Source organism: Cricetulus griseus, chromosome 6, assembly GCF_003668045.3.
Source record: "Cricetulus griseus strain 17A/GY chromosome 6, alternate assembly CriGri-PICRH-1.0, whole genome shotgun sequence".
Taxonomy (NCBI): domain Eukaryota; kingdom Metazoa; phylum Chordata; class Mammalia; order Rodentia; family Cricetidae; genus Cricetulus; species Cricetulus griseus.
Genome location: NC_048599.1, coordinates 114,010,518 through 114,030,051, shown reverse-complemented (window position 1 = coordinate 114,030,051; position 19,534 = coordinate 114,010,518). Strand labels below are relative to the sequence as shown.

General features: G+C 43.4%; 1 protein-coding gene across 5 annotated transcripts in view; it reads right to left on the bottom strand.

Moving 5' to 3' along the window:
- Rbms1 (RNA binding motif single stranded interacting protein 1) overlaps positions 1-19,534 on the bottom strand; it is a 211,102-nt gene that overhangs the window by 112,131 nt on the left and 79,437 nt on the right. Inside the window, exon 1 of one of the 5 annotated variants that reach the window (XM_027420342.2) lies at positions 16,397-16,524. The exons of the other annotated variants lie outside the window; for them this stretch is intronic. The gene's annotated coding sequence lies outside the window, so the exon portion shown is untranslated. Of the gene's footprint in view, positions 1-16,396; positions 16,525-19,534 lie in introns of those variants that run through there. 5 annotated transcript variants of the gene reach the window in all.

Genomic DNA, 19,534 nt, shown 5'->3' with positions numbered 1-19,534 from the left:
CTCACTTTGACACTGCAAAGCAACCATCTAAATGAGAGAGGTTCCAGGGCTCCCTTGAACTGACATGTCATGAGTTCAATGTCCAGCTCTCTAGGTTACAACTCTACGTGCTTCCCTAGGTTAAAACAAACATAAGCGGCTCCTTTGAAAATCCCAATGATCCCACTGTGGGCAGAAAGTTCAGAGCAACCAAGGTGTCCTTCCTGACACTCAGGGCTGCCCAACAAGGACCCAAGCTTTCTGAAATAATGACGATTAAGCATGCCTAGCTTCACACATTCGATGTAGTTTTTGAAAATTGGGCCTGAGTAAATTCCTGTTTTAAATACAGTAAGAAAAAGGATCTTGAAAGAAACTATGAATAGAATCAGCCAATATCATGCCCTTAAAATATTCACAAATTACATAAACACAATACTACAAAGGAAGAGGCTCCAGGGCTCATATATATTTAGCCATCTAGTTGGTAAAGACAGACATATCCAATCAGAAGGTTAAAGAGCAATTCAAGCAATCATTACACACAAGAAGAATCCTTTGTACAAAGACATGGCTAATTTAGCCAATTTCCTTAAAAATTAACGCCATCTGAAATGTGTTTTGTAACGAAAGGGATTTTTTTTTAACATGAAGGCTAAGACTAACAAAAGTGAAACACCTGTGTGTTAATGAAGCATACATACATCCTTAAGTTCTTCTTTAATACCACTTTACATTCTCACACAACTACTGTGAATCTCTGTCATAACAATCTTCCCTAATAATGATAAGAATCACTCCCATCCCCAGAGGCAACCTGATGCCTCCAGATTGGTAGCCCAGGAATCCCCTTCTCAGTATAAAGAGAGTGGCTGGGTTTTTCCACTACACCCACACCACATCTAAGGTGTGGTAGTTGAAAACCGCAGCATCAGGGCTAAGTTCTGGCTGAAGTTCCAGGCAAACCTTAGAGACAAGAGGGAAGTGAACAGAGGTGGGAAGGCAAGAATTCTGCGGCCGTTTGTAATGGTCTGAACAAAAGCTTAGGAAAGAAGAGTAAAAAAGAGACTTCTAGAAGCTGCGAGGAACTTCTGGACACAAGGGTGGGAATGGACCTTGCTGAACAAAACAAGAATTCTCAAATCCTTCAAAGATTACAGTTGCAAGCAGATGCTACTGGAATCATTTATATGTTTGAACCGTCTGTAAGAAGATGTATCTTCTAACTTACAAGTTAAAAATCAACCCCCAAAGAGAAAAGGCCCTTATAATGATGTACAATGGGTCTGCAGTATAATACTACCATTAAGGAAATTATTGTAACTATGAGTGTGTCATTAGTATTCTGGCCTCACTTACAGGCCCAACTGATGAGTTTTGCCTCAAATGAAGGAATGCTTGGCCCGAGGCTGTTAGGGATGAAATGTATTCCCTAAGCAGACAGGAATTCTGACCTCCAGTGTCCGGGAATGTGACCTCTTTACAGTCAATGTCTAAACAGAAGGAACCAAACACTGTGACTGGTATAGGCCACAAAGAGGAAAATCTGGGCACAGGTAACACAGTAAGAACATCCTAAAAATGCTGGAGTTACAATGCCATGTCAGGTAATAGGAAAAAGCAGGGGAGAAGTCTCTAGCAGAGCTCCCTAGGGTTCAGCAGGAGGCATGGCCCTGCTAGCACCCTCATCAGAGTCTATCCACCAGAAGAGGGAATGACTTTAGTGAACAGTGCTTCATCACAGCGGCCTTAACACATTACTGCACAGTGCTTCAGTACAGACATGTCACTAAAAGCACATTTAAAGGAAAACATCGGCATCTTGTTCCAGGTAGCCTTTTGTGTTTTACCACATCTTCCTCACCATTTCAGAATTATGAGCAAATCTTTAAAATTTAAAATAAAATGCCCAAAGTTGGGCTGAGGAGATGGCTCTGTTTGTAAAGTGTTTGCTGTGGAAACATGAGGACCTGAGTTCATATCCTACCACCTACACTCGTAAGAAACAAGGGAGGGAGGGAGGGAGGGAGGGAGGGGAGGGAGGGAGGGAGGAGAGAGGGAGAAAACACAGATATTCTGGCCAAATCAGTGAACTACTTCTCTGGGGACCTGTCTCAACAATAAGGTAGAGAGCAATAGTTAAGACACCTGTCATCAACTTCTGGCATTCATATGCATGGACGGACGGACGGACGGACACACACACACACACACACACACACACACACACACACACACACACACACACACGGTGTGGAGAGACAGACACCACTGATGACATAAACATGAAAATGCCTCCCATATATAACCAAAGTTACCTAAGATTGATGTCTTAATTTCAAAACCAAGCTATGAATCAAACCCACCTTCATATGGTTTCACTTGGTGTGTATCTTACACACACTGTGTCAACAAGTATCGTCGCTGTCTGCTTTGGTTTGTTTTCTTTCTATTGCTTTTGCATACCTTGTGGTAAAAGATTCCACAAACAAAGAAGGAGCCACCTATGAGAAGTAAGCAAACTTTGGTGTGCAGAATGAACACCAGCCCACACTGGCTTTTGTACTCAGGTTTTACAACAGCCACCCCTGTATCATATCATCCACAGATGCAGAGTAACTGTGGCAGAGACTTCAAGCAACAAAGCTTTACCATTTATCAGCCCAGTACTAGGTGAGCCCTGAAATGGAGCTCTATCGATTATCCCCCTTGACCTTCAATAATCCCATTACCACTGGGTACTATTTCCAACCCTACTTCATATATCTAACTAGATAACAATGAGAAGAACCCTCCAGAATTTGAAATACCTTCTCCCTCAAAATTCTTTAGTTTTTCCATGTCACTCTGATGCTTTTTTGAGACCAAGTCTTGCCAGGCATCTATGGCCTAGAACTCAGAACCCTCCCTAGTTCTAGAGTTACAGGTGTGCACTAACACTACAGTGGCTTTCTACCTCTTGTCCGTAGTCACCTGTGAGTGCTAAACACATTTAAAAACCAATACCACACATGAGCAGTTTGTGTCTCAGTGATAAGCCAGACAGGTGAGGGGCCACTCAGAACACATGGCAGACATCCCTGATGGACTCTTGGCACAGTGGGATTGGAAAGCCTCAGCTGTGGTCTCTCATACACAGGAACTTACACCTAGAAAACACAGAGCCAACCCTGCATGTGAGAGTAAGGAAGAGGCAGGAAGAGGCTAACATCATGCAAATTTGCCTACCCACAGCCAATTATATGGAAAAGACAAAACTAATTTGGAGAACAAAAGAGTATTCATTAATAATTGTGTGTGGGTTTTCCAGATCACTGGTACTTCAAAACTGGGTTGATTTCCCAAGTCATATTTATCCTGATTTGATAGATGCTTGAAAAAGTAATAAAAGAGGTAGGGAAAGTGGTCTTTAGAGAGGAGAAATTAAAAGCAAAAAAAAAAAAAAAAAAAAGAGAGAGAAATGAAAGCTTAATACAACACACCACTGCCAAAGGCCTACACACAACAAAATTCTGAAGCCCCATCAATCATTTTTTAAATGATACACTCTTTACTAATTATTCATTAGGGTGTGGTATATTTGGAAAAGTGAAAACGGTATAGGTAGGATGTGGCAGTGCTAAATCAAAAAGCTGAGCTTTGCAAGCTGGAAAACCTGACCATGACTGGCTCTGGATGTCAATTCCTGCTAAGGAAATTAAAATCCGCAGCCAGTCAGATAATCTCTACTACCCCTTCCAACACTAAATGTAAAGGTTCCTTTAAAGTCAGTCTTGCTCAATCTGTTTCAAAACATATTGTTAATAATGTAGGGCTAAGAAATTCCATGATTAAATAATTCCAGAAAATAAATGCAATATATACAATTGAACAAATGCTTCACTGCAGAACTTCAAAAACTTCTCTGAGATTTTAAACTGTTACTCTCCTAGGCAATACTATGCAGAATGTGACATCGCCAACTTTCTTTATTTCCTGGAACACTTTCAACATTTAATACAATCTGAGCATCTCAGTGAACACAACTGAGAAACAGATTTAAACAACAAACTTCAGGAACTGAAAACCAGATACTGAGAGAAGCAAAATGTCTAACAGTGCGGATGTCCACTCAAGACCCCTCAGCTTCTCTGCACTGTTTCCAGGTCTGTACAGTCCTAGAAGGACAAGTACACCAATTGTGTCTGCTTTCTCTAGTGAGAGTGGAAATGACATTTTAGATATTTCTCACCACATTTTCGGTTAATGAATGGAATGATGACACTCTTCTCCAACTATGAGAATCTCACAATTGCCTTGCCCCCATACTCTGTTATTTAAACAGACTTGTGAGGGGGCACTTCAAGGGAGGCAGGGACAAGTGACAGCTGTGTCAGAGGTCACATGTGACTCCATCTTCCATCCCCAAAAAAGTCAAATGGCCGTTATCTAAATTTTTTTGTGTTTAAAAAGATCTAGAAAACCTAAGGAATGTGCTTGCCACCATAAAACTAACGAATTAGTTGAAATCCATACCTATTTCCACACTTTGTCTTTCAAAGGAACTTTCGATTCTTTGAAACAGTGTCAGTGAAATTTCTTAAAGTGTCGTTTAGCTTGTAGGTCAGGCAGGGAAGAGAAAAACCAAAACCACATATTCAGTTTGTGGCTCACAGTTGGTTGAAATCTCCATGAAACAAGATTTGACGTCGGGTTTGATGGTACAGGCCTCTAATCCCTGATCTTGGGAGTCTGGGGGAAGGAAAATTATGGTCCCAAGGCCAACGTGAGCTACAAAGGGAGATCCTGTATTAATACGGCCCAATTTATTTTAAAAAGTTTACAACAGAAGCTTCAGGGAAGTATTGGAGAGCTACTTCTTAATAGTAATGGCCACCCAAGTCCTTGTCACACACAAGGAAGACAGTCACTGTCCCTTCCTTTATCTACCCCAAACAATGCCACAACGTAAGGTCATGGTTTCTGCCCCCATTCCCAAGCTGGGGATTCGGAGTGACAGTTTATAATTACTCTACTTTCAGGATTTTGAACCTGCATATTAACCAGGGCAGACCCCATGTCTAGGAGTAGTTGGCCAACACACAAGGGACTCTGGTCTTATCTTTTTTTTTTTTAACGTGTGCCTTTTCTGTTTTAGCATTGTTGTCTTATTTTCTTCTTTTTAAGTTGTTTCAATTTTAGGGTTTTTTTTTTTTTTTGAGTCAGAAGACTCTGTAAGAGTAAGTAAGTTGGGTGGGTAGGTGGGTGGGGAGATCTAGGAAGAGTTGGAAAGGGAAAAGATGTTCTAATTTTTAAAAACCTGACCTTGAAATAACAAAGATTTTGCTTATTTGTTTGTTTTTTGTTTTCTGAGACAAAGTTTCTCTATATTACAGTCCTGGCTGTTCTGGAACTCATTCTATAGACCAGGCTGGTCTTGAACTCACAGAGATCTTCCTGCCTCTGTCTCCTGAGTTCTGGAATTAAAGGCATGCATCACCCCAGATCTACCAACCGCAGCTTTTTTTTTTTTTTTTTTAATCACCTCACTCTCTGTGTCTGAAGAGAATGGCCACCACACTTGTGAATGCGCATGACCTCCCTCCTCAGCATTTCTTACAATGTTCTTTTCTTTTTCCTTTTTTTTTTTTTTTTTTTTTTTTTTTTTTTGGTTTTTCAAGACAGGGTTTCTCTGTGGCTTTGGAGGCTGTCCTGGAACTAGCTCTTGTAGACCATGCTGGTCTTGTGGTCTCGAACTCACAGAGATCCTCTGCCTCCTGAGTGCTGGGATCAAGTTTTGTATACCTCTCCTTTGACCAATGACAAACACCACAAACCCATTCTCCAGAGCCCACCCGATTACTGCTGAGGAAAGATCGGAATATCACACCAACACAGGCTGCCTAGCTCTCACCACCACTAGCTCACATTCATTTCAGTGCTCACCAGCTCCCCAAGAGCTCCAAATCCTCTTGCCAAACTCCTTCAAATTGCTGCCTGTCTCAGGGTTCCCTGTCTTGTCTTCAAACAGAAGACCTAACACCTCTCCGGTAGTCTTCCCCCTCAACAGCTCAGTCTCACACCTAACTCAAGCCTGCCACTGACATTCTGACATGCTGTAGGGCTTAATACTTACCTCAGTCGCTCCTAAAAGCAAAGCCTACTTCCTCGGCTCTCCCAAGTGCCTTCAACACAGATTCTGAAAAGACTTGTGCAGGCTGTCACTCTTGAACTGGGAGGGACTTTTTTTTTTCTTTTTGGTGCCTGACTTTCCAAAAGACACACCCTCCTCACTCATCTATTCTTTAAACCTTCTGGAATGTGCTTCCTCCTGCTCCCCCTTCCTGCCCCATTGCACACATAGGGCTCTGGAAACTTCAGATCTACAGACACACAACATGACCTCCTAAAAGACAATTCTAACTGCCTTTCACCAGCCTTTGTCGTCTATGACCTCTGGGCATCATTTACTGGAGCCAGCAATCTCTCCTTGAAAGGGTTGAATTCTGAGACTCTGCATTCTTTCAGAGTTCTGATATTTCTGTCACCTACTGTGTCAAAGGCCCAGCCTGCTCCTTCCTGGTTAGAACTCACCTCCCCAAGGTTTGACTTCATTTCTTTTTTTGACACCCTGCTCCCTGGAGTGTGTTCAGTTAGTCCCAATACTCCTCTCCCCAGGCTCCATGTCTATATTCTAACTGCCTTCTGAACAAACTTGGGATTATAAGAAGGGAAAATAACAAGCAATTGGTTCGGCTCAGTTAAAATGGTCAGGACAAACTCATTGCCCTCTCACAGAAACTCTTTTCTTAGGTGGCAATAAACCCCCTAGCCCCTTCCCCTTGTGACCTATACCTATGTCGTATTCCTGTTGAACTGGGAGATGTTTTAACCTGTGGCACTTGTTGTCTTGTTTCTTCTTCTTCTTATTATTATTAAATTTTATTTATTTATTTATTTATTTATTTATTTATTTTGGGGCAGGGTTGCTCTCTCTTTGTGCATAGACCAGGTTGGCCTCAAACTCAAGAGATCCACCTACCTCTGCCTCCCAAGTGCTGAGATTAAAGGCATGCACACTATGGTCTTTTATTTCACAGACGAAATAGACGGCTCTATTGTTATAGGTGGTCTAGATGACCAAAACAAACACCAAACAAAAACAAACACAACAAAAACACATCTGAGGCTTTTGAGATGGTCTACTGGGAAAGGGTGCCTGCTGCTAAACCTGATAACCTGAGTTTGATCACTGGCACCCACATGGTGGAAGGAGACCTCTAAATGTCAGGCTGACCATGAAAAAAAAAAAAAAAAGTCTATACACCCTTGTGAGGCAGCCTCCACAGTAACTGGAAGGCAACTCCCAAGAAGGCAGCAAATTGTGGACAGCCCACTGTGGCTCTCACCCGGAAATACAATGACCCATTAAAGGCTGGACACTTCCCTTCGAGAAACTGCTGTGAACTCTACAGGCCACTTAGCATTCCTGGTGTCTGGACCAAATGCCAGCAGTAGAATTTAGCAATCCTACCCCTCCTTATTATAACATGTAAAAAATGTAGAAAATCTCTGTAACAGAAAGTCCAAGCTCTCCTATCACTGCACCCAGTGTCAGGCAAGCAGGCTACAGTAGCTTTTCAACTCCTGAACCAAGACTAAAACCAGGAATCTTCTTTTCTTGAAACCCTTTCCTTGCCCAAGCAGCATGTCAGTAGCCACTCTGGCCAATTGCCACTACTCCATTTGAAGTCTCTATTTTGACTCTAACAACTTCTAAACCCAGGCTCTGCTCTCATCTATTTTAGTAACCATGATCTCATTGCTCTCTACCCTTCAACCTCTGCCCTGCATCCTGTTAACCTCAACCACTCACTAGCCCCCAGTAAAACCTGTCCTCCCATCTTCAAAGCCTCTGTTGTAATTCAGCATCCATTTGAAAAGAGAGGCAGGCATGATGATGCAGCCAATGTCCTATCTCCTAAGTTAGAAGTGCTGGCACTGATTGCCCTAGAGCCAGCTTTCACATCAGCCACAAAAGCTTTTGGAGGAAAACAGCTAACAAACACTTTTTAAGTACCAACTTGAGGGACCTGTGTAATGTGTAACACTTCCTATGAAAAAATGGAATTGCTTCCCTTTGGGTCCTCACTATCCCTTAGCTATTTCAACAGGCACTCAGCTTTCGGGGTGCCCCTCTCCCTGACCAGCTCTTTACTTCCTTACGACTTGTAACTATTCAGAAAACCACTAAACTTACTCTATACATTCAGTAACTAACACGGTATTTCTGAGTTGCAGTTAAACTTCCCCTAAACTGAAGAAAAAACCTACCTGCTTGAGTTGGTGGATAGTGTGACCTGTAAAATTGAGAAGACTACGTGAATAGTGATAGTTAGTTAGGGTGATCCTAAGAGGTCTTAAACAAAAATGATGTGGTTTCTCAGCTTTGGCTGTCCTAGAAATTGCTATGTAGACTAGGCTGGTGACCTGCCTCTGCCTCCCAAGTGCTGGGATTAAAGGCATCCCATCTGGACAAAATGATGCTTTATATAGCCTGTTCCTACAAAGACGGACAAAGGACATAGGACCTAAATGCTAGATGATGGGACTGAAATGATGGGGAAGGGAGAGAAGGACATCAGAATCTGGATTAATGTAAAATAATGAGGCTACGTATTGTTCCCAAATACACAGCACCAAATGAACACAACTTACACAGACGTAGTCAACTGACCTATTGATGAGCATAGATGGGCAAAATAGAAAGCTAGCATGATAACACCAAGTCTTTCTTTTACCCTATCCATTTGGACCTGGCCCTTTATCTGTCTTCTTCTGACCCTCAAGCTTTAGATCCTCTGCAGCACATACCAGCAAAGTCCCCTAACCACTCAAACTCCCCTAGGTTGCATATTGAGAAGTGCTTCCATAGTGCTGAATTGATTTGTCTTCTACTGCTTTCAGAAATCCTCTCTGCTTCGTTATACATTAAACACACCTCTTTGAAGTCACACCTACCACCATACTGCACTTTGAAAAAGCTGTAAAGGAAGTTTCTGATGAAGACAATCATGACTAGTCAAAATAAATTATAACCAGAGGAGAACGTGCCAGAAGCAGAACAGCCTGAGTTTGTCACGTGCAATACAGCAATGAAAATAGGGGGTGGGGTAATCTGTCCATAAGCGATTATATTTATATGCAACTTTCAGGCAAAGAAAATGGACAGTTGAATTTCTCAACACTTACAACAGTTACTCTTTAAAGTAACTATACTGGTTCATTTTGTCAGCTTGATACAAACTAACTATAGTCTTCTTGAAGAAGCAGCCTGTGTTGAGGAATTGCCTCTGTGACTGGCTGGTAGGTATGTCTGATGGCCATTTTCTTGATTGATGGCAGATGTGGGAGGGCCCAGTGCATTGTGGGCAATGTCACCCCTTTGCAGGGGTAAGTAAGCTAAGTAAGCAGTGTTCCTCCATGGTCTTTGTTTCAATTCCCACCTCCAGATTCCTAGTTTGAGTTCCATCCTGACTTCCCTGACTAATGGACTGTGACATGGAAGTGTAAGCCAAATACATGCTTTCCTCCCCCAAGCTGTTTCTAGTCATAGTGTATAAAACAGCAACAGAAACAAAACTAGAACAGTGACCTAGAATATGAAATTTCACATATTTGGCAGCATCTCGCCCACACTAGTTCATGTATGTAAATTAGTGCCTTAAAATTATGTTTTAAGAGTTTTGATGGTCTGTTCAAAATAGGAAAATCTGTTATTAAGTATTTTTAAAAAGTATCAAAAATAAATAACTTCCAAAAAGGTAGCATAGGATTTTTTTAAGGTAGAAAATCAGACATAACAAGAAAGAATCACACCTTAAAACTGAGGCCCCAGAAGCACAATAAGCAATGGTATGTGTATGTACTTGTGTATAAGCGTGTGTGTGTCGGGGGTGGGGGGGAGGGGGGAGTTATTTTTTATGATAAACTCTTATTTTACTGCCTACCCTGACCTTGAGTGTCCTCCCAAGCTAGGACACAGGTATGTACCCTGCAGGCCAACCCTATGCTGGGTCTCCACAGTAGCTAGGACACAGGTATGTACCCTGGAGGCCAACCCTATGCTGGGTCTCCACAGTAGCTAGGACACAGGTATGTACCTTGGAGGCCAGCCCTATGCTATTCTTTGACAACCTCAGCATGAAAGAATTCTTTTGCATTTCACCACAATTTTGGGAGACTTAAAGTAAGTACCCTTTCAAGATTTTTCACTTAAAAAAAAAAAAGAAAAAATTGATAGCTCAAGAACAGTATGCTTGTAATCTAGGTGGCAGGAGTGAATGGAAGGTTGAAGAAATAGCATGAAGAACCAACAGAGTAAGCCAGTCATGATCTATAGCAGAAGAAGCAATGAACATTTTAGAACATTTCCCCCTGGTTTAGTTTTACTTTGTTTACTTTTTTTTTTTTTCTGAAACAAGTTCTCATTAAGTAGCTCAGGTTAGCCTCAAACTTGGAAACCTCCTGCCTTAGCTTCCTGAGGGCTACAATTATAACCATCACACTCAGCCCCAATATTTTAAACTTTAAAAATTATATTGGCCCTGGGAAGCGATGGCTCACACCTTTAATCCCAGCACCCAGGAGGCAGAGGAAATCAGATCTCTGTGAGTTCGAGGCCAGCCTGATCTACAGAGTGAGTTCCAGAACACCCAGGGCTGTTTCACAGAGAAACCCTGCCTTGGAAAAAAAAATTATATTGGTTATGCAATTAACAAACACAAACTAATGTTACCTACTTTACATTCCATTGTTTTGGAATTCCCTGTGCTTACAGTAGGGCCCACATAGATTTTTCTCTAGGTCACAGAAATTTGAATAAAGGTGTCATTTGTTCTCTCTGTGACTTAAAAAGTGTTAAATACCAACAGCTGCATTGATTCATTAGCTTAACCCAGAATCGGGTTTCCCTATTTATTTATTAACCTTATCCTAATGCCAAAAAACCTAGTTTTCCTAATCTACCATGTATCTATCCGATTTTAAACTCCAGGAGGCTCTGGAATGCAGCAAGCCAAGTACTCTGTACAAATGCAAGGAGAAAAACAAACAGTCACCCATACAGAGACTGAGGGACAAAAGGAAAGAAATGTTTCTCTTTCTGAGTAAGGTAAAGACTACATCTTTGAAAAAAAATCAAACACACAAACAGCACCAAGGACAGACTCCAGGAAACCAAGCCTGCCTACACTTAATGATCCAATCAGTCAGTTTTACAGCAGATTAAGAATGATCAGTGCTTTTTGTTTCCTGCTTTCAAATAAAAGTAAAAACTAGAGGTGGGAGGGCTTGCTTCTACCAAGAGGATGCAAACTGCACCAAAAAGCAACAGGGGAGCAACTGTTTAAAGGCAGAGATCCATGTTTCTGCTCACTAATTCTTTTTTTAAAATGTGGTTGAGAACTTAAGTGCTTATACCCTCCTCTGAGGCTGCCCTCAGCCTAAACCACAGTCTCTTTTAAGAGGCTGTAAACAGGGTCCATTCTTTAGAGACCATGTCAAGATCTCCTAGGACTTCACAGTGTCTCCGGGGACCATTTGCTGCTACCTGCTCTGTAGGGACATTAATAATAATAACACCTTACAAGAACTAACAACCACCATCTTGTGAGTGTGCACATTGTCTTTCCTCAGCAGAACCCCAGGCTCAGGGAAGTGAAGAGGCCTGGGAAAGGTAGAGCCAAGGTCTGGAGAACTTGAGCCAAGGTCTTGCTGGGCAGGAGGAAGCGCTGACCACAATGGCTGAAGAAGGCAAAGGGTGAGATCTGCATTTTCATCAGGCCTTAAGGGATGTGCTAAGAGGCAAATTCTTAAGTGGAAAAACAAGAACAGGATGTTTTATAATCATGTTTTATAACTAGTTTTTCAAAAGTGAATTGGGTTCCCCAAGATAGAATTGCTGGATTTAGCAAATAAAAACATGCAGGAAAACATATTTGAGACACTTATATTTAAAAAAAAAATGTTATCTGAGATTCTAATTTTACTCAACATCCAATATGCTGGCTGACAACCCTGGAGCAAAGGCTTTTGGGAACAAACAAAAACCACCAATAAATTACAGTGCCTCCATTCCCCTGTGCTAAACCAGGCCACCCCATGCACTGTATGCCTCTCGGAGGCTAAGTAAAGGGAAGTGTAGAAGATCCAGCTGCTCTTCACAAAGCGTCTTCCTTTTTTTCTGGTAGCAGACATAGCTCTTGACCCCAAAGACCTGGCTTTCACTAACCAGGCCATTTAATTTCAGTGCCTGTTTAATTCCCAGTGCCTTCTCCATTTTATATGGACATGGTGGGGATTAACCATAACTGAGGTGAGTGAAGGATAGGACACACATGCCTGGAGTATTTCCTGCTCGATGAGAATGTTATAAACATTATCCAGAGAATCTCGACCCCTGCTCCCACAAAGAAACAGATCAAAGTTACAATAATTTTAACAAGTAATCGTGCATGTTCATGATAGCTGTCTGTTTGTCCATCTCATAAAGGAAGGAAAAAATAAAATCCAGAAATGTGTTCAAAACATAATGTAAAATATGGAAAATACACTGAGATGTCAAAAGGCACACTAGCAGAAATGGTGTGTAGCCACTAAGGGGGTCTATACTTCACAAAGGTCTATGAGTAGGTGCCTAAAACCCATCACTTTGGATCATAAATACTACTGAGTCACAAACACACAGAGAAGATATGATATAAAAAGAGATAGAACTTTATTTACACATACCAAATAAACCTCCAATCTCTGCTTGAATGTTTGCCTTTGTGTAACGAAAACATGTAAAGGATTGGCTTAGGCACCATTCACTGAAATATCTTTGACACACAACTTTAATCTACAAACTTTACAAAACACGGATACCAAACACAAATTGCTGTGAACAGAATCTGCTTGGTGAGGAGTAATCAACAGCCTTCCATGTCTTCTAAACAAGGCCAAACATTGAATCACTGTGGAATTCCTCACGTGCAGCTACACCCAGTTAATCTTCAAGAAAGCAGCAAACTGTGTAAATCTACTTAAACCGGGGTGATAAGTATTTCACTCACCAAAGTCAAGCAAGGTTTGCTAAAGCACACCTCTTAGAAGGCAAGCCCATTTGTTAAAGAGAGACAGACACACCGGAATTCTTAACATTTACTTACCTACTTCCAAAACCCTATGACAAACCACTAGGGCAACACACTCAGCCAAAAAGGCTTTGCTACATGTCATGATCTGCAAAACTAATACTACATGACATCACTGAGTCTACTATCTCAAGGAAGGAGCTGCATGAAGGAAGTAAGGAAACATGAAAAATAGCTTTAAGAAATTCAAGAAGCATAACCTGATATACAACTGGAAATACCCACTTTCAGTTTATAAAGGCTTTTCAAGTATGAAGCACTTTCTTTTCCTTTCAAGTCACAATGAAATATTTTCACAACTACAGAAGTCCTGATCAATGGTTTCACTCCCGTTGAGGGACACTGGTTTCACATAATCATACTATCTACTTAAGGAATATCATGTCTGCAAGTCATGACCTACAGGGATAGGATGTGCCCATGTCTTCAGAAACTTGAACCTTCATCTGGCACTGACGAGCAGGTAGTCATGAGAGTATTCATACTCCTATCCTACTGACCTGAGCTAAGCAGGTGTATGTGCCTACAGGCCCGTGATGCAGGAAAATCCTGTTTATCCCAAGTGTCCTGGCTGCAGTACTTGGGGAGAGAAGGATAAGCCAGGCCCACCTCTGCTTCCACTGAAACTAGGTGCCTCCTACATATGTAAAATACAAAGTGGACTAACAATCATTCCTCAGAGCAAAATTCTGGCATCAATGCTCCTACCAAACACCCTGAACTCACTAAATTTTGCTCCACCCTTCACTTTCTGTCTCACAACATACATCCACACTCATATGAGGGTGGGTAGGGACTAGGGAGTCATAGGTACTGACACAGAGAAACTATACATGGGTGTTCCCTGAGATGCCACGGCAGCAGGCAGTTGTAGTGTGAGGTCTTAAAGCCAAGTGGCCAGGATTTAAATCTTGGCTCTGCTCACTGGGTGGTATGGACTCTAGCGAGTTATTTAATCCATGCCTCAGTGTTCACTGTAAAGTGGAGACCAATATTACCTGCCCCACAGGGCTGCTGCCAATGTGATGCAATCAGCTAATCCACAGAAAGCATCCAGAATACCAACCAGCAGGTAGTGAGGCTCTACTATTCTATGTGCATGATGAGAGTCATTCCAGCTTGTATGCGCTCCAAAGGTGATTTAAGTATCCCTTGCATTCCTTCTTCACTCCTCAAGGAAGTTACCTGAAATCAGCTCTAACAGCTGATTATGTATCTCTAGATTAAAATCAACCTGCATTATAGGCCTGAAAATTGCCAATTCTGTCGCCATACTGAAGGAAGCATTATGAACTGAAAGGCTCAAGCCTAACATCACAAAATCTTATAAGAAAGTATTAATTAGATTTCCCATTCAAGATCAGCCAGGATGAGATCATGAAGTCACTCTCGGTAACCAGGTCCCTGAGCTGGAAGTGTGCTTTTCCAGTGAATGGCAAAATACTAACAAAAGAGACCTTTGACTCAAATACCACTGGTACCCAAGGTCTTGTGTCTGTATAATGCCTACACATTCATTTCTTTCTTTGCCTATAGAAAAAAGAAAGTCTGTTTGTTTTTTCTGATTCAGTCAGCCCTTTTCGTCTTTGAATCTAAGGAGAGCCCTGAAAAGACCGCATCTTATCAGCATGCGCCAGCCAGCAGGCTGTCCCCCTCCACACACAAGCCGCCAGGCTCTCTCAGCAAAAGGCCTTACCCTCAGAGCCTTTTCCCATTTCAGAGCTAACACCCTGCTGGGTTTTGACAACAAATAAATGAATACACAAGGCCCTAACATAATTAGCCATCTTTTCAGGTAGAGAGAGGTGGTGGAGGAGGAGGGGCTGGGAGAATACTTAGTGTAAATTGGCTTCCCTTCTGAAGTTAATACTAGCACACAGCATCAGAGGGCACTTATTTTAAATAAAGCCGCATGAAGTGAGTTTTTTGAGATGTGATGCCTGTTGGTGAACCCTGACAATGTGGGTGGACACTAATGTCAGCCAAGTCATCAGTACAGATTTTAATCTTCTAATCCACAGATTGGATTTCTTAATCCAGATGAAAGTGGCTGTGACTTGGACACAGTGGGCACGACCACTAGGGACATTTACCTCCTTTAAAGGGAAATTTAACAAAAAAGCCATAGAAAATTAATACTTTTTGACACTGTGGAAACATTTCAGATGGACTGATGTTAGGGAAAGAGTTTGGTTTTTTTTTTTTTTTTTAAATTTAGACAGCGGCAACAATAACCCTGTGAACAGACACAAGAAAGTCACCAGGCATCACTGCCTGGCATCTGGATCTAAATGGAACCACAGTTTGCATGGAGGGATACCGTTTGCTGGTATCATTACTGGGAAAACTTAATTGATCTGTCTCTGTGGCTGAGGATGTAGGCTTGAGATTTATTATGGAGGGAAAAGATCTGCAATGATGTTGAGTGTTTTTTTTATTTTATTTTTCAAGAAGCATTCTGCCACTGACGTCTAAATGAGTTTAACCTTTTCTAAACAGACCTGCACATTTTTAACATAATTTAGAGCTAGGTTTTGTTATTGCTGCTGTTGAGGCTGTGGGATTTATCACAACATGGCTTCAGTAACCTTCTTTCAAAAACAAAGATGAACCACAAAACAAAAGACCGAAACTAAAACCTGCCAGTTGTACTCCTTTTCCAGACAGGGGATTCGGATCTAGCCTTTTAAGTGCCCTTGGCGTTCAATCTGTTAGAAAATATATGAAACAAAACTAGAATAGGAAAAGGCATGCGTATGACTCAGGCATATCCCAGTATCTCTGTCACAGGATTTCCCTGTGTTTCTGAAAACCTTGAGAAAGTGACACAAGTTCCTGTTTTGGTTTTTTTCTTTCTTCTTCTTCTTCTCTCTCTTTTTAAAAAAATAAGATAGGGGCGCGCGCGAATACAACACACACACACACACACACACACACACACACACACACACACACACACACACACGTCTTCCGGGTTCCCTATGAATCAGACAGGTTTCTTGGAGGTCCCCAGTGCAATGCCAAACGGCGTCCCGACTTATTCCGGACTCCCCTACACACAAAGGTCTCCAGGAAAACCCCAAACTTGTTGCGGGCCGGCGGAGCCCCTGGTCGCGGGCCCGTCCGTCCTACCTCTCCGCCCGTCCCGGTCCCCCGGGCATCTCCCCGCCCGCCGCCTCCTTCCGAGACCGGGTCACCACCCCGCGCGGTCGCCGCAGGCCCGGGGAGCGTGGTAGCCTCACCTGCTTGCGGTAGGGCGTCCTGCAGCCGCCGGCGGCGCCGGGTGGCCGCTGCTGCTGGGGAAGATCATCGCGGGGCGCGGGGCGTGGGGCGCGGGGCGAGGGGCACTGGGGAAAGGCGGGCCGCGGCGCTCCGGGGAACTCCCTCTTGCCTGTCCGGGCGGGCGAAAGGCTGCGCCGGGGGACTGGCTCGCGGCTCCCGCCCTAAAAGTGCGGCGCGGCGCGCGCGGCCGGCGACTCTCGAGCAGCTCCGGGGGCCGCCGCCCTGCGTGCCATGGACCGGAGTTCGCGCGCGGTGCCGGCGGCAGCGGACGAGCAGCGCCGCCGCCGTCCCCACCTCCCGCCGCCTCAACCACCGCCCCGAGAGCGCGCCGACCGGGGGCGGGAAGCGGCCGCGCACCGCCTAGTGCCGCGCCCAGCCCTCCCGCCCGCCCGCCTGCTCGCTCGCCGCCGCGCCCGCTCCCCCAGCCTCGGCCCCGCGCTCGGCCTCCCCGGCTGGGCGGCAACCCGGACTGCGCGGCGCCCCCATCCCGCGCAATGGTTGGGTCTGGCGCCCCGCGTGCCGCACATTCCAGGGAGCAGCCACCCCAGGCGCTTCGGCGGCGACGCATCGCCGGGGCTTCGCGCCCCACTTGGTAGCCCCTTTTAAGGGCATCGCTTCGGGAACACCTGGATAGAAAGCCAACTGGCCGCCTTTTCTTTCATCTTCCACATCACTCCCCCCTCCCTCTGCCCCCTCCCCATTCCCGAAAAGGCGCGGATAATTAGTTCCACTTCCCGGTACAAATCAGCCTTCCAGCAAGCACACCTCTTTGCCCCTCAATTCGCATGTTACATATTGTAGAGCAAACCGGGTTTTCTCTCCAGTCCCTCACCCAAAGACGCCCGGGAAAGTTTTCAATTTCATTCTTGTGCCACAGAGGAAGAGTTTTCTTTCAAAACCACAGTATCAAAAAGGCAGTGAAAAGCATATAAGCCATTCCACTTCTGCTTGAACAAGGCAGAAGTGGAATAAGAATGCGTCCTGATTTAGTTACTAAATACGACAGGGCAAGAGAGGGACAAAGACGGGAGTAATTTCCTTTGTTCCCAGGTGGAAAAAATAAAAACTGCTTCTCCCGCGGCCCTTTTCACAGTCACCTCTCTGGATGTGGAAACCTCCAAAGCGGGTGGTCACGACATGCATGCCATTTCTGGATAGGGTACTAGGACTGATTGCCATCTTTAAATTGGCGGGCTCCCTAGTGAGTATTCCAGGATTCCAGGATTCCAGCCATGGCGCGCACGCACGCACACACACACACACACACACACACACACACACACACACACACACATGCACGCACGCGCACACACACACACACACACACACACACACACACACACACACACACACACACACACACAGAGGTCTTCCTTGGCTTCTAACATCTTCCTGGAAAGGCCCATCTGCTATGATAATGAAAGATCTCAGCTTGTCAAACAAGCAAAGGGACTCAACTTCTGGCTGCCACAATGAGAGCAGTGAACATCAACTTTCTAGCAAAAGTGAGGCTATTATTCAGAGGCTTTTCTGACAAAAGCAAATTGAAAAATATTCTTCCCAGATATCCTGCTGGTGACTTGGTAAACTGCTTCCATATTACCCTAAGAGCCAAGCAAAAGTAACAAAAAATAGTAAGTCTCTCCTACTTCGAGCAGACACCCACACACACCCACACCCACACACACACACACACACACACACACACACACACACACTCGTAATCCTAATTCGTTTCACTTATTAAAAAAAAAAAAAAGAGCAAAGGTCTTTGGTGCACAATGGGCAAGTAAGAACTTTCTCCATAAAATTTACAGGATATCTGTCCCTTAAAGAGTTTAAAGAGAACAGCGTAGCTAGTCTGTGAAGTAGTGGGAATACCAGAACTACATTCCACTACTCCATGCATGCAGTTTGTCTCTTCTCATGAAGACCCAGCACAAATATAGAGTGGACAGTTTGAGCTCCAACTGTCTAAGCCGAAGATGCCTTTTCCTGAGGACTGTTCCCAAAACCACCACCACGATCCTGACCAGTCTTCTATAGAAAAGGCTCATGCACAACCTCAGTTGTTGTGAATGGTCTCTTAGGAAACCACAATCAACCACAGAAGAAACAGCATTAATTTTTTTATGGCTTTCCTCTCAAGTCATGATGCACTTGCCGGGTCATGACCCATTGGATGCTGTTCTATTCCAAAAGGTTAACACTCCATTGGATAGTAGTTCTCTAGAGATAAGGAAATTGTAGCTGACAATAAAATTTAAATAGACAACTAAAAAAAAATCTGATACTAGTAAAATGTGCAAAGAAACTGAAAGAACAAGGACGGAACTTTAAGACTAAAAAAAAAAATCTAAGAATTAACAGCACATAGTTTACGGTGTCAAACAACTGCTTAAAAAGAGAAAATATAGCCATGTGTTAAAAAAAACAAGAACAAAATGTACATTTGGGTTCAAAAGTTCCAAACATAAGTAGACCTAGAATCTTGTCTACAAAATATTAATACCAAGAAGAAAAGACTGATCTTCCTCAAAATGTATAAAAGGTAATGAGGTCACTCAAATCCAAAATATCCAATTTAAGAGAAATAACAGGAATGTGAAACCATGTATATAACATATACAATCAATTATAGATAATCCATGAGCATGGAGCTGTAAGAGTAACAACAGGGATGGAATCCAGAGAGGTCCATCTAGAAAAACTGACTTTATTATTTTTTGAGGGATGCATTTTAAAACAGAAAGTGAAGAAACAGACCAGAGAGACTGCAAGCTGCTAAGGTGACAATCCCTGCTGTGGAGCCTGTCCTCTTTGCAGGGAAATTGAGACTACAGTAGCCTGAGCTGTATACCTCCCCCACCCCACTCAGCACTAGGTAAAGCTGTGGGAACCTGACCCAAGGGGCAGGCAATCCACAGACTGGCCAGTGACCTATGATCTGGGTGGGATTGAAAACATGGGCTCGCCAATCTGATTCTCACTCATGGGAATTTGATTCAGAAAACTCCTAGGGCTAAATCAGTTAGTAAAGGGACAGAAACAACAAGAGTGCCTGGGGGTAGAGAGGAGGCCATAACAAGCCAACACCA